This window comes from Mustela erminea, chromosome 1, assembly GCF_009829155.1.
Source record: "Mustela erminea isolate mMusErm1 chromosome 1, mMusErm1.Pri, whole genome shotgun sequence".
Taxonomy (NCBI): Eukaryota; Metazoa; Chordata; class Mammalia; order Carnivora; family Mustelidae; genus Mustela; species Mustela erminea.
The window spans coordinates 122276983-122301564 of record NC_045614.1 but is presented as its reverse complement, the minus strand read 5'-3'; the positions used below and the strand labels follow the sequence as shown (position 1 = coordinate 122301564).

The window sequence follows — 24582 nt, the reverse complement described above, 5'->3', positions numbered from 1 at the left end:
GTCAGGGTGGCCCTCTTAGAGGATGTAATATTTGACCTGAACCCTACATGATGGAAAGAAACCAGCTATGTGAAGATCATGGGATCCAGGCGCCCAACAAGTCCCTAGAAGAGAAAATTGCAAGACTAAGACTCTGAAAGTTTTTGAGGAGGAAAAAGAATGTGAGGGAGTCTGGAATGTTGTGAACAAGGACAAAAAAGCCATGAGACGATGCAGTGAAAGAGTAAGCAGTGTCTGGGTAATAGAGGGTTAGGCAGCCTTAGAAGTTTGGGTTAGATCCTTAGTATAATGGGAAGTCATTAGAAGATTTAAAAAGTAAGGCAGTGACATGAGCTGATTCATGTTTTTGAAAAGATCACTCTGGCTTTGTGTGGAGAATAGAAGAAAAGGAGCAGTGTCCCCCCCCCCCCCAAAAGGCTTATCTATTTGTAGTTTGAAATGTAACATGTTAGAAAGCACAATGACCTGCTTTTGTATGTACCACTCATTGAGATTTAGCCCTTAGCACTTGGGCTGTCACTTGGTAAGCATTCAATAAATATAACTAATGGTCTATTTAATGCAGCACAGAATTAGCTTTTTTTTTTCTTTCTTTAAGGGATATGTGCCCAGAACAAATGCATAACCAAATCACTTTTAAATGAATTTAAATGTGACGTCTCTCAGATTATAGACTCACCTTTGTAAGGAAGCACATGAAAATAAATTTAAATGGTTATTATAATGGATTTTCATTCAATCCCTCAAATACTTGAGTGCTTAGTGTGTGCTACATACTCTGCCAAAGTAAATCAGATATGAACATTTCCTTCAAGAAGCTTGTACTAAAATTCAAAGACTTTAAAAAAAAACATGTTTTTATGACTCTGATAAAATTTGCTTTTATCAGTATTAGCAATCTAATTGCATAGTCACACAAAATTTTTTTTTTTAAAGATTGAGAGAGAGAGGGGTAGGGAAGCAGTAGAGGGAGGAGAGAGAGAGAAAAAAACCCAAGCAGACTCTGGGCTAAGCAGACAGAACCACACACAACTTGATCTATGACACTGTGATCATGACTAGAGCCCAAACTAAGAGTCTGACACTCATCTGACTGTGCACCACCCAGGTGTCCCACAAAAATTTGTTTTGAATTACGTTTAAAGACATGCATTTCATGTTGCTGTAGTACTTCTTTGACAAGTTCAGTTCTTTCTTTTTTCTTCTTTTTTTAAGATTTTATTTATTTATTTGACAGACAGAGATCACAAGTAGGCAGAGAGGCAGGCAGAGAGAGAGAGAGGAGGAAGCAGGCTCCCTGCTGAGCAGAAAGCCCAATGCAGGACTCGATCCCAAGACCCAGAGATCATGACCTGAGCCGAAGGCAGAGTCTTAACCTACTGAGCCACCCAGGCGCCCAGCATGTTCAGTTCTAAGTGGGAACCAAAGCAGTTCTGTCTTTTCCTCAATTTACTTGATCTCCTCTATTTTGTTTTGTAAGAAAATGTGACAGTATTAATTTTTATGTTCCTATATTTAACTTCTTTGCAGTCATTTTTCTACATAATTTCTATGTTTAAAATTATAAAATACTTAAAGGGATGATCTCAGAAGCAATTTTGCTATATGCTGCCATATTGCCATTTTCTTTTTTTATTGTCATTTTTTATATTGAATGTATTATCCCCTATACAAGTTTATATATATATATATATATATATATATATATATATATATATATCATTCTTGTATCACTTTCAACTTTTATTCATGTAGTCTTTCTTTTTTTTTTAAGACTTATTTATTTGTGAGAAAGCAAGAGAGCACAGGGCACAAGGGCTAAAGGAGAGGGAGATTGAGTTTTAAGCAGACTCCAGGCTGAGTGCAGAGCTGGACAACACAGGGCTCTAAGATCATGACCTGAGTTGAAACCAAGAGTTGGACACTCAACTGACTATGCCACCCAGGAGCCCCTCACTCATGTAGTCTTGATTGGTAAATTTGTTTTACTTTATTGAATAATTATTTTTCACATTTACATCTATTTTTCAAGCAGTTTGAGATTTGCATGGGTTTTATTTATAACTAAGAATAGTTATTTGCATTTTCTGTTATTTCAACATCAAGCAATTTATACTTTCATATTATGATGGTGATTTTGTTTCATTATTTTATCTCCCAAGCAGTTAGAGAATAATTTTTATTATACTGAATAGAATGTGTTTAACATAACTGCATATATTACAAATACACCCTGTTGCCTTTTCACACAAATACTTTTGACTGAGTAATAGACATTTCTCCCCAAAACCCTTAAAGACAGTGCTTAAGTGGTTCATAGTATTTAGTAACACAGATGCAGAATCTGAGGTAAGCATGCTTTTGGTTTCAAGCGTAGATAATTGGAGGGATTGTTCTTCTATCTTGAAATTTATAAATTTGCAGTGATGGTACTACTCTCAGTTGTTTCATTTTTTGGGGGAACTTGAGCATTTAAATCTGTATACTTGGGTCCTTCTGAAGTTTGGAGAGAGGTGATTTCATAGATGTTTTTTCCCTTTTTTATGGCTCTCCTTGAATTTCTGTTAAAAGTAGGTTTGCTCTGAAAAAATAATGAATACTGTTTTTCTGAAAATAAATAAATTGAAAAAATTTTAAAATAAAAGATAAAAAAAAAAGTAGGTTTGCTCTTATACCCTTTCTGAGACTCTAATTAATCCTTTACATCATTGTTTACTGTTGTTTTTCCTGTGAGTTCTGGGAGAATTTCTTGAGTTCATCTTGAGTTGGTCTTCTAGTTCACATCTTTGATTTTCTGTAGTACCCAATCTGCTAATCACTTTATCCATTATGACTTTAAATTTGAAAAGCACGATTTTTATTCCAAACAATTAGTTCTGATCATATATGGTTACATTTCTAATACTGTTTGCTTTCATTTCTATGATGGAGCATTCTATTAAATCTTATTTTAGCTGTGAATGAAAATGTATTTATTTCTCAATCTCTTGATATAAATGCTTCATATGCATCCCGTAGCCCTGACCCAGCAGGCTATCCCTTTGCAGTTTCTTACATTGAAGAATATTCTCAGACATCTGACTTCTGTCAGTAAGTTTGGTCAAAGATTGGAGTGTTATCTGCTCACATTGTTTTCTATTATTTCCCAAAATATGGAAGATAGGTACAGAGTTAGTGCTCAGAAATGGAATTTCTTATTCTAAATGGTCTCTCTGTACGTTGCCAGACTTGCTGTGATGCTTATAGTATGATGAACATCCCATACCACAGACAAGATGCTATAGTGCCTGGCATTTCTATCATATTGACAATGGCACTTCAGTGCATGTTGTCAAGCCCCTGCCAGGCTTTTGCTTGTTCTAGCCACTGGCATTTGAAATGGTCTTTGGTACTTCCTTGAATAGATGCTTGCTAGTGGAACCAGTGAACCACAGTGAAAAATAATTTATCTGTGCAGAGTCTGGTGGGTTCGTGTTCTGTCTATTCTCATCTCCAACCTTTTTGAATGAACAGATTTTTGTGGAGATCAACCAAAGCCTACTCCGCTTATTTCTCAGGCAAAATAACTTTACTCAGAAGTAGCTCAGAAGATTTACCCTCATTGTCTTCGTTAGCCTAGTTCCTCCACTCTTGAAAAGCTTTGTTGTTTCTGGCTTAGGAATGGCACCGCTTCTTGGTTTGGGGCCCACATCACATGTAATGTTTCTTTTATTTTTATATACCAGTATTCCTTTTTAATGGGCATATGGAACAGAGGAGAGTAGACACCTGTGCACATATATAAACATCTGGAAGTCTCAATTTGAATTAATTTTAGCAATATAAACACTCATTTTCAAATTTAAAAATCTGGCAAGAGGTATAGCAATCCAATATGATATGTTTGCATTAAAATTACCATAGAATCCAATTAAGATACTGAAGTAATATGGTAAAGTCTAGGAAATATTGCCTCTTAATACTCAGAAATAGTTCCATAAAGCTTAGCAGTATTATGTTATTTTTTTCCTTCTGGACTGGCCGTATGTTAATACTTAAATGATAACAAGTGCAAAGCAAGTGGTGATGTTTATGAATGTATTGATTCTATGTAACCTCCTGTTCTTCAAAGTATAATTTCAGGCAGGAGTCAGTGATGCTATAGGCACAGTAAGTGAAGACTACACATTTACAGAACTTGGTGGTGAAGGTAGTGCATCCAAATGAATTGTTTAGGAATTTGGCTGATTTCATTTTGTCCATCAGGACTTTATACTATTGGCTGAATTATTAAAATTGTAGTAGGAGGGTTTTTTCCCTTTTATGCATTATGGGTAAATAAGTATATTTTAGCTCCTATTTCACAGAGCCAAGTTTTTTTTTTTAATTGTTACTTTATTGTTACATTAGCTCCCTGGATTTAAATTCAAAAGCATGATATTATAAAATAGTACCAAGCAGACTGATATTTGAAGGACCAGTTGAAGCTGGACCCAAAAAAAAAAAAAAAAGTAGAATCAAAAAGTAGAAAGATGAAATAGGAAATTGTTCAATTGTCACAGTGAAGTAGACTACTGTTATCAGTGAGTGCCCCCGTCTTTGTTCAAATAGCAGACTTTGACTCCATTCCTTGTTGATTAGATACCTTTCCTCTTTGCTACCTTGAGTGTTGCTTATCTGTAGCTTTTATTATACCAAAGTTGTCAGTTTACATTAAGAGAAAAGAATGGACTTGGTTCTTTTCAAATGAGATCCGAAGAGAGAAGCTGACATTTGAAAAATCTGAATTAGTGACCCCTATCATTTGTGGCATTTTTTATTGAGTTTACCAACCTTGCCCTGAGCATTTGTATTCTGTGCTTATGTTCCATTGTCTACCAGTAACCAGCATAAATATGTAATTATATGGTTTGTTTTATTGTAATAGATTTCAAAATACTCTATTATTATGGTGCTGTTTGAATTGTGTTTACTATATCAACATAAACATATAAATTGAGTCAAATTATTTGCTTGGTTAACTGCAAACCACAAGTTATTATGTGTTGTCAGTTTCAAAATGTTGCATGACAATAAAAGCATTTGATTCCCTTTGTTCAGACTTGAACCTCAAAAACTTTGTAATTATTTCCTGTAGTATCTTAGGCACAACTTTTGGAGAAGCAGTAGACATATACCGTAGCACCATTCAAGGGCCTCACATAACTATTTCAGCATGCTTTATAATTCCCACAGCGGCTAAATTATATTTTTTGTAGTTGTTAGTTTTTGTTAAATTCCAAAGTTATTTTTTCCCTTCACCTAAACCTCTGACTGGTGCAACATTCACAAAAACAACTTTACAATTAGAAAATTTCAGGTATTTTTTTTTTAAAAAGTTAGCATTCCTCATGATGCTTCTCTACTTTGAGTTTTCATTAGGTAATACAATCGTACTTTAAACTGCTCTTAGTCTATTAGGCAACTAAATTGTTTATAAACCTTGCTATTTTGAAATATTTTTTAAACTGCTTCTCCTCAGGGTTTTAAATAAAGACACACTAAAGGCTGTGGGGTTTATCTAGCTTCCTTAGCCATCTGATTCTACCACCTGCCTTTAGTTTCCTGCTGACCACCATTGTCTGCCCTGTGTGTGCCTTTCTCTTCATTCCCCATCTTTGCTTCTCTGCCTCTAGTGAATGAAAAGGGCAAATTTAAATTCAGATCCAACATTCGGAGCCAGAAGACAGAGAATATTTCATTTTATAATCCATGCATTAAAAAAACATTGCATTAATAATTGACAAGACATGACTGAATTACCTTGCATTTCCATGAAAGAAGAAAAGAAGGCACCCATGAATTCAATTTATTATTTTAATTGTTTTTTTTCCTGATTTTACAATTCTCTTCTTCTTGTATACCTGTAGTTAACGAAGAACAACATCCATGTGATTATGTGAGAAATCTCTGTCAAATGGGTAAAAGGACATTCTTCATAATGCTAAAGCAACTGTGAAAGAAACCTCCTTTCAGTTTATTGCAAATGCAACAGCAAGTCTCTCTGGGGACTGGCAGCTCAGGTGTGGGTGTGTGATATTTTCGCTTTAGTGTTTCTGAAAAGAAATGAATAGGGAGAAGTTCACTATAGCATTCTCCATATGAGCCCAAGCCACAATTTCATACTGCATATGAGCTAGAGATCATGAATGTCCTTGAGATATTATATCATTACTTTCTAGAACATGGTCTGTAACAAGACAATAATACTAACATTTTATTGTAGTATAATAAAACAGAAGATGAATATAGGAACAAGAGAATGTATTTTTTTTCTTTTATACTAGACATTCTTAGTTGAAAATATAATCCATTTACAATGTGGGGTAGGGTAAATTTATAATGAAGAATCTTATAAATCACTCATTCATTGAGTAGTAGTAGTTGATGAGCTCCTATTACATGGCTCCAGGGGATACCAAAATAAACACAGTTATCATCCTAGATAAGTTCAAAATCTATCGGCTCAGGTCATGATCTCAGGGTCCTGGGATCGAGTCCCGCATCAGGCTCTCTGCTCAGCAGGGAGCCTGCTTCCTCCTCTCTCTCTGCCTGCCTCCCTGCCTACTTGTAATCTCTCTGTCAAATAAATAAATAAAATCTTTAAAAAAAAAATCTATTGTCAAAGACTTGTAAATAAAATTAGCATGAAAATGGCTATATGAGGGACGCCTAGGGGGCTCAGTCGGTTAAGCCGCTTCCTTCAGCTCAGGTCATGATCTCAGGATCCTAGGATCGAGTCCCGCATCAGACTCCTTGCTCAGTGGGGAGCCTGCTTCTCTCTCTGCCTGTTTATATGCTGTCTCTCTCTTTCTCTCTCTGTCAAATAAATAAATAAATAAAAAGAAAATGGCTACATGAAACTAGTATTTTCATTGAGGAAGCTGAAGAAGTAACTATTAAGATAGGGCTTTGAAGATAAAAAGCATAGTTTTATGTAGAAAGAATATTTCAGAATGAAGACATGTTGTGAATAAAAACAGAGAAATGTGGAAGAGTACAGTGGTTAAGGGAATAATGAAATGCCCAGTGTGGCTGAAAGTAATTTGCCTGGGAAGCAGTGGCTAAGAAAAGACCAAAATGGTGAAGACCAAATTCTTTATATGCCACCACATCCTTGCTAGAAATTACATATCAGATGGTATTTGTTTATGTATCATTCAGCAGCTTATAGGTAACTATATATTAACTAAGTCCTGCTTTATCTTAATTTTGTGAACAACAATTACTAAGTAAATATAAGAGAACCAAAGATTATATCTTTAATATATTTACATATAGAAATCAACCACTTGGAGAATTCAGTTATTCAAAAGTATTTTCTAGGTCCTTTGACTTTTGTCTGGCTGCATGCTCTAAGACCAGAGCTCAGCCAGGTCATGCCCCGTGAATCAGGCCACGGGCTTCCTCGTGGCCATCTTCCATAAGTACTCAGGCAGGGGAGTCGACAAGAACAGGCTGAGCAAGGAGCTGAAGGCAGTGATCCAGGAAAAGCTCACCATTGGCCCAAAGCTGCAGGATGTTGACATTGCAAAGCTGATGGAAGACCTGGATGGGAGCAAGGACCAGGTGGTAAACTTCCAGGAATATGTCACCTTCCCTGGGGGCCTTGGCTTTGATCTACAATGATGCCCTCAGTGCTGAAAATAAATCAGGAAGGTGGAGACAGCCACTATTTGGCTTGCTTAAGTCAAATATAGTGGTGGGTAATTGTTTAATAAATACCTTTTTTGGGGTCCAAAAAAAAAAGTATTTTCTGATCATTACTTACCTGATACTATCTCCTGGAGATACTATTTTTCTGTTAAATAAAAAAATAAGATTTTTTCCTGTTACATAAAAGAATGTCTCTCTCAAATATTAAACTGCAGGGCAATACCAGTAAATGGAAACTAAAAGTATTATAAATTAATTCCATGATACCACCAATTGAATTAATTTTATAATGTAATATTTCACTTATTGGAATAAAAATTTAGTAATGTTAATCATTCCTAATAAAATTAAGAGTAGTAAAATATTTTTGACATATTAAGATATACACTCAAGCTATAAAGATACTAGATACATACAAAGGGCAAGAACTAACCTAGGACTCCTGTTATTACTGTTATTACTCCTGCTCACATTTTTAAAATTTTGCATGTAAGTAAGTCATAAAGTATTTATTTTTCTCTGACTGACTCATTTCACTTAAAATTATACTTTCTAGCTTCATCCCTGTTGCAAATGGCAAGAATTTATTCTTTTTGATTGCTGAATAATACACACACAGACACACACACATACATACCACATCTTCTTTATCAACTCATCTATCAAGCAACACTTGGATTGCTGCCATAATTTGACTGGTTTGGGGTAAATACCCAGTAGTGCAATTACGGAATCTTAAGGTAGTTCTATTTTTAACTTTCTTTCTTTTTTTTTTTTTTTTTTTAAGATTTTCTTTTGAAGTTATCTCTACACCCAGTATGGGACTTGGACTCAACAACCTCAGGATCAAGAGTTTTATGCTTACTGACTGAGCCAGTCAGGTGCCCCTATTTTTGCTTTTTGAAGTACCTCCACACTTTTTTCCATATTGGCTGCACCAATTTACACTCCTATGAAGAATGCATGAGAATTCCTATTTTTCCACATCCTCTCCAACACTTAATGTTTTTTGTGGTTTTGATTTTAACCATTCTAACAGGTGTGAGGTGATATCTCATTGTGGTTCTGATTTACATTTCCCTGATGATGAGTGATATTGAGCATCATTTCATGTGTCTGCTTTATCATCTGTACATCTTCTATTCACATATTCTCCTCATTTTTTAATTAAATTATTTCTTTTGGGGGGGATGTTGAGTTACATAATTCTTTGTATATTTTAGATACTAACCCTTTATCAGAGATGTCATTTACAAATATATTCATTCCCCATTCAGTAGGTTGCCTTTTCATTTTACGGTTTCCCTCACCAGCAGAACCTTTTAATTTTGATGAAATACCAGTAGTTTATTTTTGCTTTTTTTACTTGGTCTCAGGAAACCTATCTAGAAAAAAGATTGCTATGGTCAATGTCAGAGAAATTACTACCAATGCTCTCTTCTGGGATTTTTATAGTGTCGTCTTGCACATTTAGACCCTTAGTCCCATTTGTGTTTATCTTTGTGTATGCTGTAAGCCAGTGGTCCACTTTCATTCTTTTGCATGCAGCTGTCCAGTTCTCCCAACACCATTGGTTGAAGAGATTGTCTTTCCCATTGCACATTCTTGCCTCTTTTGTTTTTGTTTTGTTTTCTTTTATTTAAAGATTTTATTTGTCAGAGACAGAGACAGAGAGAGAGAGAGAGGAAGAATGAGTGACAGAAAACACAACCAGGGGGAGTGGCAGGCAGAGGGAGAAGCAGCCTCCTGGCTGAGCAAGGAGCCCAGTGCAGTACTCGACCCCAGGCTCCTGGGATCATGACCTGAGCCAAAGGCAGATGGTTAATGAACTGAACAACCCAGGTGTCCCTTGCCTCCTTTGTTAAAGTTTAACTGACCGTATAATTGTGGGCTTTTTCCTGGGCTTTCTATTCTATTCTCTTTATCTTATGCATCTATTTTTGTGCCAGTGCCATACTGTTTTTATTACTACAGCTTTATATTGTAACTTGAAACCTGAAATTCTGATACCGCCAACTTAGTTTTTCTTTTTCAAGATTGTTTTGGCTATTCTGAGTCTCCTGTGGATCCATACAAATTTTAGGATTTTTTGTTCTAGTTCTGTAAAAAATGTTGGTATTTTGAAAAGAATTCCATTTAATCTGTAGATTGCTTTGGGTAATATGAACATTTTAACATTTATTTTTCCAATCCATTAACAGGGAATATCTTTCTAAATGTTTGTACCATCTTTAATATTTTTAATCAGTGTTTTATAGTTTTTAGAGTACAGGTCTGTCACTTCCTTTGTTGAGTTTATTCCTAGGTATTTTATTATCTTTGGTGTGATTATAAATATGATTGCTTTCTTACTTTCTCTTGTTTCATTATTAGCATATAAAAATGCAATTAATTTCTTATATTGATTTTGTATCCTGCAAACTTACTAAATTCATTTATCAAATCTAGTAGTTTTTTTGGTAGAGACTTCAGAGTTTGTGTGTGTGTGTGTGTGTGTGTGATACACACACAGATCACCTGCAAATAGTGAAAGATTTACTTTTTCCTTACCAATTTGGATGCTTTTTGTTTCTTCATCTGGTCTAAAAGCTGTGGTTAGGACACTCAGTACTATGTTAAATAAAAGTGGTGATAGTGGACATCAACTGTGTTAGGAGAAATACTAATTTTGTCACCATTGAGTATGATGTTAGCTTTGGCTCTTTCACATATGCCCTTTATTATGTTGAGGTATATTTCCTCTAATCCTAAATTGTTAGAGGGTTTTTATGGTGAAAGGATGTTATATTTTGTCAAATGCTTTTTCGGCATCTATTGAAATGATCATATGCCTTTTGTCCCTTCTTTTATTGATGTGATGTATCACATTGATTGACTTGAGAATATTGAATCAACCTTGCATCTCACAAATAAATCCTACTTGATCATGGTGAATGATTTTTTAATGTGTTATTGTGTTCCATTTGCTAGTATTTTGTTGAGGATTCTTGCATCTATGTTCATCAGAGTTGTTGGCCTGTAGTTTCTTCTTCTCCTTCTTTTTTTTTTTTTTTTTTTTTTGTATTGTCTTTATCTGCTTTTGGTGTCAAAGTAATGTTGGCTTTGTAGAATGAAGCTTATAACACCTTTTGCTGTATTTCAATGATTCTGGGCCATTGTGTTTTCATTTTTATTTGTCACCCTGTATTTTTTAATTTCCTCTTTGCTTTCTTGGTTGATACATTAATTGTTTAGTAACATGATATTGAACTTCTTGTGATTAATTTCGAGTTTCATACCACTGTGGTCAGAAAAGATGCATAGTATGACTTTGATCTGTTTGAATTTGTTGAGACTTGTTTTGTGGCCTGGTATGTGAACTGTTCTGGGAAAGGTCCTATGTGCACTAGGAAAGAATGTTGTTTCAGGATGGAATGTTCTGACTCTATCTGTTAGATCCATCTGGTACAATATGCTGTTCAAAGCCACTGTCTCTATGTTATTTTCTGTTTAATGATGCATCCTTGATGTAGGTTGGGTGTTGTCATCCCCTACTATTATTGTATTACTATTGATTGTTTCTTATGTGCTTGTTACTTACTGCTCTATATATTTGGATGCTCCCATGTTCAGTAAAAAATATTCATAGTTGTTATATCTTGTTGTTGGATTTTACCATTTATGATTATGTAGTGTCCTTTTTTGTCCCTTGGTACAGCCTTTTTCTAAAAGTCTGTTTTGTCCAATATACATATTGCTACTCCAGCTTCCTTTTTACTCCATTTGCATGACACATGTTTCTTCATCTCATCACTTTTAATCTGCATGGGTCTTTAGGGTTGAAATGAGTCTTTTTAGACAGCACATAGATGAGTCTTGTGTTTTTTTTTTTTTTTAATCCTTTCTGCCAGAATATGTCTTTTTATTGGAGCATTTTGTCCATTTATAGTCAAAGAAGTTATTAATTCTGTGTATTTATTGCCAATTTTTACTTGTTTTATGTTTTTGTAGTTCCTTTCTGTTCTTTTCTTTTCTTGTTCTCTTATGATTAGTTGGTTTTCTTTAGCAAAATACTTGGATTCCTTACTCTTTATTTTTTGCATATCTATTACTGTTTTTGATTTGTGGTTGCCATTTAGTTCTTTTATGACATCTTATGTGTATAGCAGCATACATAAGGTTGGTGGTTGCTTAATTTTGAAACCATTCTTTACTCTTCTCCCTTTCACATTTCAGATATTTGATATCATATTTTATTTTCTTTTATTTTATGCTTCTCTTGACTTTTTTTTTCAGATATATTTAATTTTCTTGCTTTTGTACTTCTTTTTTTCTTACTCTCTTCCCCCCCCCCCCCACTCATAAAGTACCCCTTACATTTCTTGTAGGGCTGGTTTAGGAGTTGTGATCTTTTTTTTTAAAGAATATTTCTTTATTTGTTAGAGAAAGCATGTGCACAGACAGGTAGAGTGGCAGGCAGAGGGAGAAGCAGGCTCCCCACTGAGCAAAGAGCTGGATGTGTTACTTGATTCCAGGACCTTGGGATCAGACCTGAGCCAAAGACAGATGCTTAACCAACTGAGCCACTCAGGCATCCCTGGTCATGAATTCTTCTAACTTTTGTTTAGTAAACTTTTGATCTCTCCTTCTATTCTGAATGATAGCCTTGCTGGATAGAGTATTTTGGCTGCAGATTTTTTCCATGTAGCACTTAGAATATGTCATGCCACTTTATTCTGGCCTGCAATGTTTCTGCTGAAAAATTGGCAGATAGCCTAAAGGGATTTCCTTTGTATGTAACTCCCCCCACAACCCCTGGCACCCTTCAAAATTCTTTATCCCTACTTATTGCCATTTCAATTGCTATGTTTCTTGGTGTGGACCTCCTTTGGTTGAATTTGTTAGGGGATCTCTGTGCCTCCTAAATCTGGATCTCTCTTTCCCTTCTCAGGAAGTTTTCAGCTGTTATTTCTTCAAATGCACTTCTGCACCCCCCATTTCTATCTCTTTTCCTTCTGGTATCCCTATAATGCAGATGTTATTATGCTTGATGGTGTTGCTAAGTTTTCTAAGTCTTGTCTCATTATGCAGTATTTGTCTCTCACCTATTCAGCCTGTTTGCCTTACATTACTCAATCCTCTAGATCACACTGACACATTCCTTTACTTTCTGTAGCCTAATATTTATTCCATCTATTGTATTTTTAATTTCACTTATTGAATTCTTATCTTTGATATGTTATTTTTTATCTCTTTGTTAAGGGTCTCACTAATGTCCTCTACTCTTTTCTCAAGTCCCTTGAGTATCTTTATGATTATCACTTTAAATTCTCTATCAGTCATATTACTTATTTCTATTTTGCTTATATCTCCTGCTATGATTTTGTCCTGTTCTTTCATTTGGGACATATACCTCTGTCTCCTTATTTTGTCTACCTCTCTGTATGTTTCTGTGTGTTAGGAAAGCCATCTACATATCTTGCTCTTGAAAGTATTGGCTTTATAAAGAAGAGATCCTGTAATGCCCTCCGGTGCAATATCCACTGTTCACTAGAACCCTGTTCAGCAGCTTCAGGTAGTCTCCTCTTTGTGTTGCTTGCACCCAGCTGTTGTGTCTGAATTGCTTTTCTTTTCAGTCTAGTCTTCTGCAATTCTTTGCCTGTTGAGCTCTGTGCTTGCTGTCTGTGTTAGTGGGACCCAGACGGGCCAGCTCTGGTGGGGAGGGGCCTTACCTAAGGGGTAGTTGGGGACACGGCAGCAGTTTTAGCAAAATTTGCATTGAACTTCTGGTTTTAGGCCAGATTCCCCAAAGCTGGGACATGGTGGAGCTGGGGGTATGTTGTATTTGTACTGAGCTTAGGACCCAGGCCAGCAGACTTGGAGAAAATGAGTCCTTAGGAGAATTTATTGGCATGGTGTTATGCTAGCAGGTTAGGTAGCAAGTGTCTCTGCAGCGTTGCCTCCCACAGGTGGCCCTGTGTTAATGCTGCAGGGGGAGGGGGGGAAATGGCATATGTCAACTCCTTTATTCCCAGAGAAGTCCCCCAATATGCTCCAAAATCCGTGTAACAGATCTCTCTTTTGTTGCCTCAAGCATTGTGCAAACTGCCACTTCTATGTTCTCTCACCATGGGTTGCTGTCTCTTTAAGGGCAGAAACCAAGCTATCACTTGCCCTCCAGGCTCCTGTAGTGCTGAGCCATCTGACTTATAAAGCTCAAACTTCCAAGTCTACCAAGTTATACAAACTCATGGAATTCAGCCGGTTTTCAAAGCCAAACACTATAGGGATTTGTCTTCCCCATGTGGGCTCCCTGGTGTGAGGAACCATTTCTCTGCCTTCTCTGCACCTGCAGCTTCCTCCATACCAGGGGGAGCTCCCCACCACATTTTCTGCCCTTCCCAACCTCCAGTGTACCTTCTCTACATTTAGTTGTAGAGTTTGTTCGGCCACTCTTCAGATTACTCTTTAGTTTATTTACATAGATGTGAGTGGTACCTAGTTGTAAACATGGGATAGTGTGAGCTCAGGGTCTTCATACTCTGCCATGTCTCCAACCTCCTGCTCATTTATCATATTTTTTAAGAAAACAGAAAATTATAAAACCCAATACTGGCAGAAGTATGTGAGCATATTTTGCTGATAAAGTATAACCAGAACAATCTTTTTCCTAGAAGCTTGTAAACCATAAATTTAAGTCATATTGATGACCTAAAAATCTTGTACTTTTTGTCTCAATAATTTCACTTCTGGAGATCTTAATATAACTTTCCTAAGGTATTGTGAAACTTTATGAGTATATGCTCATTATTATTGTTAGAAAAAATAGAGGTAATGGATAATTAGGTCAGAATTCACTCACTTTTTACTTTTTGGAATACTATTTAATTATTAAATTGGCTAAGAAATAAATACACACCTATACACATGTACATACTATACACACAAATAATCACATATACATATATATGATTATGTAACTATAAACATCAGAATTCAAATAGAGTATGTACCCTATGCTTACATTTACATGAAATATTATGTGGAAGAAAAAGACTAGGAGGAGATAAATTAGAAGTATTACTTCTTAGGTACTCAATATGCAGTTGAAGGGTATTTCTGCTTTTTTTTTCTGAAATTTTATGGTCTGGTTATATTCTAATTTTTAGATAAATTTAATAAATTAAATGTATTTAGTATTTATTAGATAATTAATAATAATTACCTAAATTTTAGATAAATTTAATAAAGAAAAGGAATAAATGGAGGGAGAGAAGGAGGGAGGAAGAAAGAATTATGTTTTATTCCAGTAAATATAATCTTTATTGGATTAAGTGAATTTAAGATGCTATACTAATGAATAGTTTGAAGAAGGCAAAGAGGGTAGTCTGTGATAACTTTGCTCTAAAAAGTAAGATCAAAATTGGTCCTTTTATTTTCTCATGAAAAAGGATAGTTCTGCTTCTATGTATTTTTTTCCCTCTTTGTATTTCTTTTTTTTTCCCCCCTCTTTGTATTTCTAATAAAGAAATATGTCTGTGTGTAGCAGCAGAGCTCTAACATTAAAAATACGCAGGCATCAGGAATATCAAAGAACTATATGGGAAAAAAAAATACAATGACTTGGCTATTATTCCAAATCATCTGTTTCATTTAGTTTGTGGCACTTTCTGGAATTTGTAAGTCTAGTTAGTAATCTACCCTAGCTTTCTACTTCTAAGTGTATCCTCCAAATGAGTTTAGCTTTTATCAGAGCTCCCCAGATCTATAGACTTTAAGTCCATATGACTTAGCACTAAAAACATGTTTATAATTTGGAGTAAAATAAGATTATGTACTCAAAATTTAATATGTGTTTTCACTTACGAGTATCCCTTAGTATCTTAACGCATCAAAATTACAGGTTTGCTTAACACATGGGCACAACCCACGACTGCATTTGAAAATTGTTTTGTGGGCGCCTGGGTGGCTCAGTGGGTTAAGCCGCTGCCTTCGGCTCAGGTCATGATCTCAGGGTCCTGGGATCGAGTCCCGCATCGGGTTCTCTGCTCCGCGGGGAGCCTGCTTCCTCCTCTCTCTCTCTCTGACTGCCTCTCTGCGATTTTGTGATATCTAGAAGGGAAATATGTCACACATGATTATCTTTAAAGCAAATGATAATTCCTGCCTTGTTTCATTGTAGAGTAGGTTAGAGAAAATGTATCCATAAAATACCCAGAATGGATCCTGGCTTGTTTTAAGTGCTCCCCACCTAATAGTATCTACTAATGTAATTATTACATAAAAGAAAAGGGGAGTTCAATTAAAGTATGTTGAAACAGAACATTTGAATTCAGACTTAAAAATGATAAAAAGGGAAGAATCTCGTGATTAAACATCTACATAAGAGAGTAACAGGTATATAGGAATCAAGTGAATATAATGTTAGGTTGGATTAATACTAAATATCTATATTAAATATAGATATTCTGTAAATATCTATATTAAGGAAAATACTAGAGAGACTTGTCTGGACTTTCCAAGTAGTTTTTGTAAACTTAAATGATACTTACCTGCCAGTTAATAAGTTAGATTTAGAAATACTGTGGTCAACTCCAAACTTATTATTCTTATTCTGGTATGTTGACAGATGCCCCAGAGTGGGGCAACATTGGTGGCAATTGATCAAAAAGACATTTTCAGTGAAAAATATTAAACAAATGAAACAAAACAAAAACGCAAAAGAAAACAAAAACTTGCATGGAAATAAGAAAGTTGGAGAGCAAGTGGGTGGGATAGAATAGAGAATGCTACCAAATGGAAAAAGAAATAGTCTTACCTCTGTCTAACTTCTGATTGCAAAACTGAGACTAACAGAAATTATAGGTTGGCAGGTATGCATAATATAAAAACTATTTCTAATTGTTCATGTTCCCCAAAAAGGAATACATTTACTAAAAAGGTAAATCCCCATTGTAGAATATGAAAGCAAATGCTTCATATCCTCTCTGCAGGGATGTTTTATACTAGCCTTCTGCTAAAACTGCACAGCTGGGTTAGGCCCTTCCACCCTTAATTCTAACTCTAAATTCTAGTACTCTAAAACAGTGGTTATTAGCCAAAAAATAGTCAGGAAATACTCCCTAATTTGTTTGGTAGGCATCAACAAAAATGATTGTTTCCTTAAACTTCTTTAAGAATTTAATAGTAATAACTCAATAATCTGTAGTGTTCTAAAGTTTTTTAAATACTTGTTTGCATATTATCTCATTTAATCTACCTTTTGAAATTCATTAATTTCAATTTTTATTTCCAGACTTTCTTTTTTACTTCTTCCAATTTATCTGTTTATAACTTTACCAAAATTTGAGATGAAAATATACAATGTTCACATTTTGGCATTGATTTTAGAATCTTGCTGACATTTTGACTGATTTTTCTTTCCCTAGAATATAGTGGAAGCTCTTTTATTCAATTTTTCCACTGAGGGCATTTGTTGACTTATTGGGAAAGTCATTTTAAGTGAGAAATCTTTAAAAATGATGCATATATACCTAAATTTTATATCTATGTATCAGTCTATCTATATGAATCAGTGAATATTTATTTATTAATATTTGGGGTCCATTGATTGTATTTCCACATATCCTATCTTCCTTGCAATAGTCACATTCAAATCATTTGCAGTTTTGTTAATTTCATAGTGAGACGTAACTCAAGAAGATTTTGAAGCAATCAGAATGAAAAATGCTTCTGGATCCCCCCTCCTTGTTTTCCCTAACCACTACTGAGTATCAGAATACTTCAACTGCAAATAGCCAAACAATTCTTTCTTTGGCTTACATAAATTTCCTTCTCTCTATCCATCTTTTCTTTCTTCTCTTCATTCGTTCCTTCTTTCCTTTGTCTTATTGAATAAGAAGTCTAGAGGTAAGTGATGGGTGAAATTAGAATAGTCACATTCTCTCTTAACTTCTCCTGGACTTGCCCCTGTAATCAGTCACAAATGGGTGTCACAGGCCCCAACATTAGGATCATGTTCTGGAGACATCTTCCCTCTTTATGAGGAAAGCAAATTTTTCTCACTTGCAACCAGTTTATGAACCTTTATGTCCCATTGGCCAGAATGGTGCCAGATGATTATATCAATTTGCTAGTATTTTAGCTGACTCCAACCCTATGAAGTCTCAGAATGAAGGATGGTGCTGGGTTAGCAAAGCAGCAGTATCTGTCAATCCTTTCTGAGTTTTTCTAAAGGTCTTGACCTAATTTTCATAGAGTCGACTACTTCTTCTTCTTCTTTTTTTTTTTTTTAAAGATTTATTTGACAGACAGAGATCACAAGTAGGTGCGGGGGGCGTGGGGGAGAAGCAGGCTCGCCGCAGAGCAGAGAGCTTGATGCGGGGCTCGATCCCAGGACCCCGGGATCATGACCTGAGCCAAAGGCAGAGGCTTTAACCCACTGAGCCACCCAGGTGCCCCAAGCTGACTATTTCTTTTTGTACTCATCTTTTTTTAGTATTTGTAGAAATTATGTTGCATAATTACAATATTATATACAGTGGCAAATAAGTGTTTTGAGAATAAATATAAGTTGATTTTGACATACATCTCACTGATAAGATCAGAAGTGCATGGATATATTACAAAATTACTACTAGCTGGAAGAATGCAGTATTTCCTGAAAATTAATCGAACATATTTTAGAGGGAAATTTATAGGTAATCCAGGAATGGGATTAAGTGGCGCCTGGCTAAAAAAGTTTAAAAAGTTAAAATGATCATTGCTAGAGTAATTTTTCATCATCATCATCACATAATTTTATACACACACACATACACACACACACACACACACATACACATATATATGTAATGTTTAATATGTATAAAGAGATGCTTAATACCCCTTTGAGCCTATAGGGAGTATAATGTATAGTTTTTTTAAATGTATAACTTACAATCCCTAATTTAAATCTAGTCTTTCAGAGCAATGTAAAATAGATAATTCCATTTATCTATGAGCTTCTCAAGGCTCTGGCCTGGATCTTATTTGACTTGTATCTCTAATAGGCAGCATGTATCCAGTACATGAAAAGCTCTCATTTCAAGTTGCATTGAATGATAATGATGATGATGATGAACAAAATCTTAGAATATCATATTGGATGATATGGTACCAACTTAGTAAGACACTCAAATAATTTATTCTTATCAATTTCATGTTTATAAGTTCTCTATATGTTTGAGTGACACAGTTACTTTGGTTTAGCATTCTAGGATTTGGTATTGTTTACTAGGTAAGTAAATGCTAAAACCCACCCATTTACTCTATAATCAAATGTTCCTGCACCTTACTAACAATCCTAGATTATTTGGCTAATTGCAGGGAAGGACTACTAATGTCAAAGACAGCAAGAATGTACTCTTAATCGAATATATAATAATAAAAGTAATAGTCTGTAAATATTTAAGTGGGAGAAAATGTTGCATACTTTTTTTGTTAGAGACCAGAAAACTTGTGCCATTTCCTTTTACAAATGAAAGAGCTTCCTATTTCTGTTAACAGCTGGAGCTGCTGTTACTTTTATTTTGTTGTTCCCGTACTCTTTATAGCTTGAGGCAATAATTCATTCAATTTATGTGAAATAGTTGTATCACCAGTTTTGCTGCTCTATATATGTTCATGGGGTTTGGTGAAGTTCTAATTATTAAGTTCTATTATTACCTTATGTGGAATAAAGGTGGTTTTAGTTTTAAATTGTCTAAATTCAGGGTATGTCACATATATAACATTAAATCTTTCGTCCATGTTCCTTATGGGATTCCTGTGTGGACATTTTTAAAGCTGTCAAAATTAGTCATTTTGTAACAATTTCCTTGTTTTGTAAAGAAAGAATTTATAACTAGTCCAGAGGTAAAATTTTATATATCTAAGAGATATCAATAATAATTATAAATGTTAACAGATTTACTGTAATGTTTTTATTTTTAGTTCTTCCAGAAACCATGTTAAGTTTTTCAAACCATAAAGCTTTATATAGCTGACAATACCAAAACTATTCAATAGTTACCCACATGCTCTCTCATTTAATTTAGTACTAAAATACTCGTCACTCTGGGCAATAGTACAACTGATCAATTGTAAATTGCTTACCTTGGAATAGAATTTTCTTTAAGATCATCACTTTTGTGGACATCACCATGCTTAAAAACCTTATAGTTAAGAATTTTGAGAAATTTAAGAATACATTTTATAATTCATGTATTTTCTACTATATATTCCTGAAGTTAATTGGTAGCAATATAGTGATATGGTGACAGGTATTAAAGAGACTGTGAACACATAAATAAACCTTTTCATAGATATAAAAAACAATGAACATAATATTTTAAAAATAAAACATGAACCTCAAATATATAACTCTGTAATCCCTCTTAATTTTTTTAGTTTTATCAGTTAAAAGAGCAAATCATTTATTTAAGTCTTTTACATTCTAATTTATTGTTTTGTCTGATATTGATTTGGAAATTTTCAACAGCTTGAGCAGAAAATCTGCATCTGGGAAAACATAAGAAATTGACTGAAATGTCTGATACCGAGCCAGAATGGATCTCTATTGTATTACATCCCAAGAATGTAGAAGAAGCAGCTGATGGTTGAGATGGAGCATATAAGGAATGTTTCTTAAAATGTGGTTCCTGGAGCTGACAAATCAGTGTTTTCTGGAGTGTTTATTATAAAGCAAAAAATCTGTGTCTACCCCCCAGAGATTTAATTTATTATAACTGAGGTGTACCTGGATATTTACCTTTGTGCATAATTTGATCTTAAGCATCCTAAAGGTTTGAAAAACAGATCAATTCTCCATTTCCCACCATTTATCATATTGAATACCTAGGAAGTAGCATTAGATTTGTGCCCATTGAAATACCCTCTTTATAGTTTAAAACTATGATATGGTCAGAAGGATACTTCTGAATGTTGTACAAATAGCTGATTTAGTGCATTATATATCACTCAAAGCTCTTTGCATACAAATGTATATAAGAAGTTATTTTAGAACTACTGACATGGGGGTGCCTGGGTGGCTAGGTTGGTTAAGCATTTACCTTTGGCTCAGGTCATAATCCCAGTATCCTGTGATCAAGCCCCATGTTGAGCTCTCTGCTCAGTGGGGAACATGCTTCTCCTCCTTCCTCTGCTTCTGCTTCCCCAGCGTGGGCCCCCCCCCACCCAGGCAAATAAATAAATAAAATCTTAAAAAAAAAAAAAAAAACCCTATTGACCTGACGAGATTTTCATTAACGGTGAATAATTATCATTTCTCATTTAATAAGAACTGTGCAATTAATATCTCTGTATCTTTTTGCTTTGACTTTACAGAATTGCTTTAAGTAGCCTCTAAAATGATGTCCAGTGATCCTTGCCTCTTGGCATTCACACGTTTTTTAAAACCCTTCCCTCAGAAGGACTGGACTTAATGACTTGCCTCTAACTATTAATAGATACAGCATGAGTACTGGCATGTCATTTCTGATATTAGGTTATAAAGTGACTGTGGCTTTTATTTTGGGTGCTCTCTCTCCCCCTCATTCTGAGGGAAGTCAAAAGCCATTTTGTAATGTGCCTTGTTGAGAAGCCCACATGGCAAGGAATTGAGGGAGGTTTCTAGCCAACAGCTAGTGAGGAACTGAGGTTCTTATCCAACTGCCTACAAAGAGCTGAATCTTCCGAACAAGCATGTGAGTGGGCTAGGGAGCAGAACCAACTACAGTCGTGCTTCAGATAGGATCACACCCCTGAACAATACCCTGACTGCATCCTCATGAAGAACCTTGAGCCAGAAGCCCCAGGGAAGTCGTGCTCAGATTTTTAGTCCATAGGAAGTATGGAACAAAATATAGTTGATGTTTCAAGTTCCTCAGTTTTTGAGTAATTTGTTTTGCAGTAATAGAAAACAATTTAGAAGCTAAGAGCTTTATTAATCCCCTCATTCCCATTTCTAGTATCATGATTTTTTTGCTTTCTATGTGATCTCTGATTTTTTTAATAAATACTTTATTTTATTATCAGAAGTGAATTTTATTTTAAACTACTCAGTCCTTTTAAAAAAATAAGAGCTTTATTGATTAAAAAAAAATTGCACTAATAGCTCATAATTCTTTGGGCCTAGCAGGTATAGCCCTCTTCCAATTTCTGTCACTCAATCTGAATCATAATTGCAAAATAATTCATTTTTTAAAGATTGAGAGAGAGAGAGAGAGGAGCTGGGGGAGGGGCAGCCAGAGGGGGGAAGCAAGTGTCCTGCAAAGCATGGAGCCCCACATGGGGCTCAAACCTGGGACTCTGAGATCATGACCTGAGCTGAAGGTTAACTCCTTAACTGACTGAGCCACCAAAGTACCCCTCATTTATTTTTTTTTTACTTGAAAGTTCATCATGATCTTTTTGAGAAGAATTACCTTTTTTAGTACTTAGGCCAAAATTATAATATCCTTTATAGAACTCTAATACTAGAATCTGTTTTAAATATTCTGGACAGCAACACTCTTGTTTTATAGATGAATAATCTTTGGTCTGTAAGAAAAAAAAAAAAAAAAAGATGAAGTGATTTACCCAAGATGAAACTACTGCTTGATCTGAAATGTAATGACTCTTTTCTAGTGTTCCTTTGATTCTTTGATCATAAGTCTACTGGGTGATAGAAGCCAATGTTCAGAAGACTTTTGGGAGATGAGCAGTATCTAGCCTAGGACTTGAACTGTGTCTTATATAGCTTCCAAAATGGTATAGCCCATTTTACCAATATTTTAAAACTGTTTTCAAATTTCCCATGGTTTTATATGCTGCCGAAATTCTACATACCCCTCCCTCCATTTCTCCCTTCCTCCTTCTTACTCTTTCTTTTGTGTGGATATTTCTCATTTCTAAACATTTAACCAAGTTTCTAGTGCTTTGCTTTTCTATGACGGCACCTACAAAGATGTTGTTCTACTAGTCTTCAGGAACAAAACATTAGTAGTGTTAATAGCATAAATAAGATTGCATATTGGATCTATTATATAGAAAGTACTTTGGATTTATTTTTAGGTAGACACAATGGAAGGAAGATTGAGATAGAAACGCTATTCTAGAATAAAATTCCCTGCATAAAAAGCCACATTGTTAGTAGTGACTAGATTTAAAATTTGGAGGAAACTATTTTACATCATAATGTTACTATGAATGAAATTTTAATGACATAATATGTAAGAGTATTTTAAAAAATATAAATTGCTTCCTAGCACTAAGTAATAATATATCTTATTTACATCAATTATCTCTGTTCAAAAGACAGAAGCTGGGTTTGTTTTGGCCTGGAATAAATTAATATCCTCGATCTTTCTGTTTATTTTGCAAGAATTGACTGCCTCTCTTGCTAGTTTTATGTAAGCTCATGGAAGGTTCTGGAATATCTCTCTGGTTGTATGTGGCAGTGGAGTTATTAGACAGATAAATGCCAGGGAGTCAGGATTTCTTCTTCATCACCATGTACCATCAAAGGCATTACTCTCATTTCTTGTTTAAACAAACTTGCCCTAAACTCCCATGCTTAAATTAAATCAAAGTAGTTTTAGAGCTCAAGGACATAATTAGTCCTATAGGAAAGTGGGACAAAGGAAATCAGGTTCAAGAGATGGAAAGTTCAGACTGGCCAGTATCTTTAAAATGTCAGTGCTGTATAAAAAGGCTTTATAAGCCATCAATCACCCATGGCTCTAGAAACAGGCAGGTGGCTATAGAAATTAGTCTTTTTATCACTAAGCCTTCGAAAATTGTTTTCAAAGTAAGCTGTATTTGAGACCACTTATGGTAAATCTAAGGAACTGAGAGAAAGATGGAGGAGGAATTTCTAGTAAGATCCTGGTAGTTAATGGAAAAGTAACCCCTGGTTTTTCTAAGTAGTAGGGCCACATTAAACAAAAATCCCTATATTTATTTTACTTTTATGTTGAAATTTGACTTATTTACTAAAACAGGCGAGATTTAAATCTGACTCTCTTATACGTTTTACACATTTGAAACAAGAGTAAAAATTAATATGTTTCTTTTTTGATCATGATAACCAATTCATAATCCTAGCAGTAGCCATTCAGTTCAAAGCAAAAACACAAAACAAAACCGCTGGCTTTCAAGAGAAGAGGAATCTCAAAAAGAAATGGCTAAAGGACCTCAATGGTATAGGAAAGCTTTGCAGATAAGCGTAAAGTAGGTTTTAAAGGATTTATTTATTTATTTGAGAGACTGGGGGAGAGAGAGAGGGAAAGAAAGAGAGGAAGTAGGGGCAAAGGATGAGATTCCCTGCTGATCCAGGAGGCTGAAGACCTGGGGTTCCTTCTCACAACCCTGAGATCATGACCTGAGTCTAAACCAAGTTATCACCTGGCACCCCAGGTGACAACATTTTATTAGAGAGTGCTAATCAGAGAAGATTTTCACCAAGAAATAGAGGAGATAGAAAGTTTTTTTTTTTTTCTGATAGCTAGTTTTAGGAATAACTTTATATATAAAACATGGTAATTGTCAAAAATTTTAGAAAATGAAAAAAAAAAGTATTAAGACCAAAGCAAAATCATCCATAAGTTGGTAATTCAGATTTTTAAAATACCTATTAATATTTTGGCATATTGTCTTTTGGTCTTTGTGTGTATAACATGTATTTTAAAATAATATTTGATCATTGCTTATATAATAGAGAATTATCATTTTCCCCAGCAACAGTATTTTATAAAATTTTTTTTCAGGTTATTAAATGCAGGTCTTCTGAGTGGACTAGAAAAAAAGCATTTCTTAGCTTTGGGGTGGGGACTGAAGGATAGGCAGTAAAGGTGAGAAAATAGCAAATAGCAAATAGCAATTGAGCAGTGAAGGATGGGGTAATTTATTTGGTTTAAAAACAGCAGGTGA

The 24582-nt window shown here is 34.9% G+C and overlaps 1 protein-coding gene and 1 pseudogene across 4 annotated transcripts in view; both read left to right on the top strand.

Annotated features, from left to right (window-relative positions):
* The window catches only part of NAALADL2 (N-acetylated alpha-linked acidic dipeptidase like 2), a 1358868-nt gene that overhangs the window by 454504 nt on the left and 879782 nt on the right, over positions 1 to 24582 (top strand). The window lies entirely within an intron of this gene.
* LOC116567414 lies at positions 4310 to 8108 on the top strand (annotated as a pseudogene).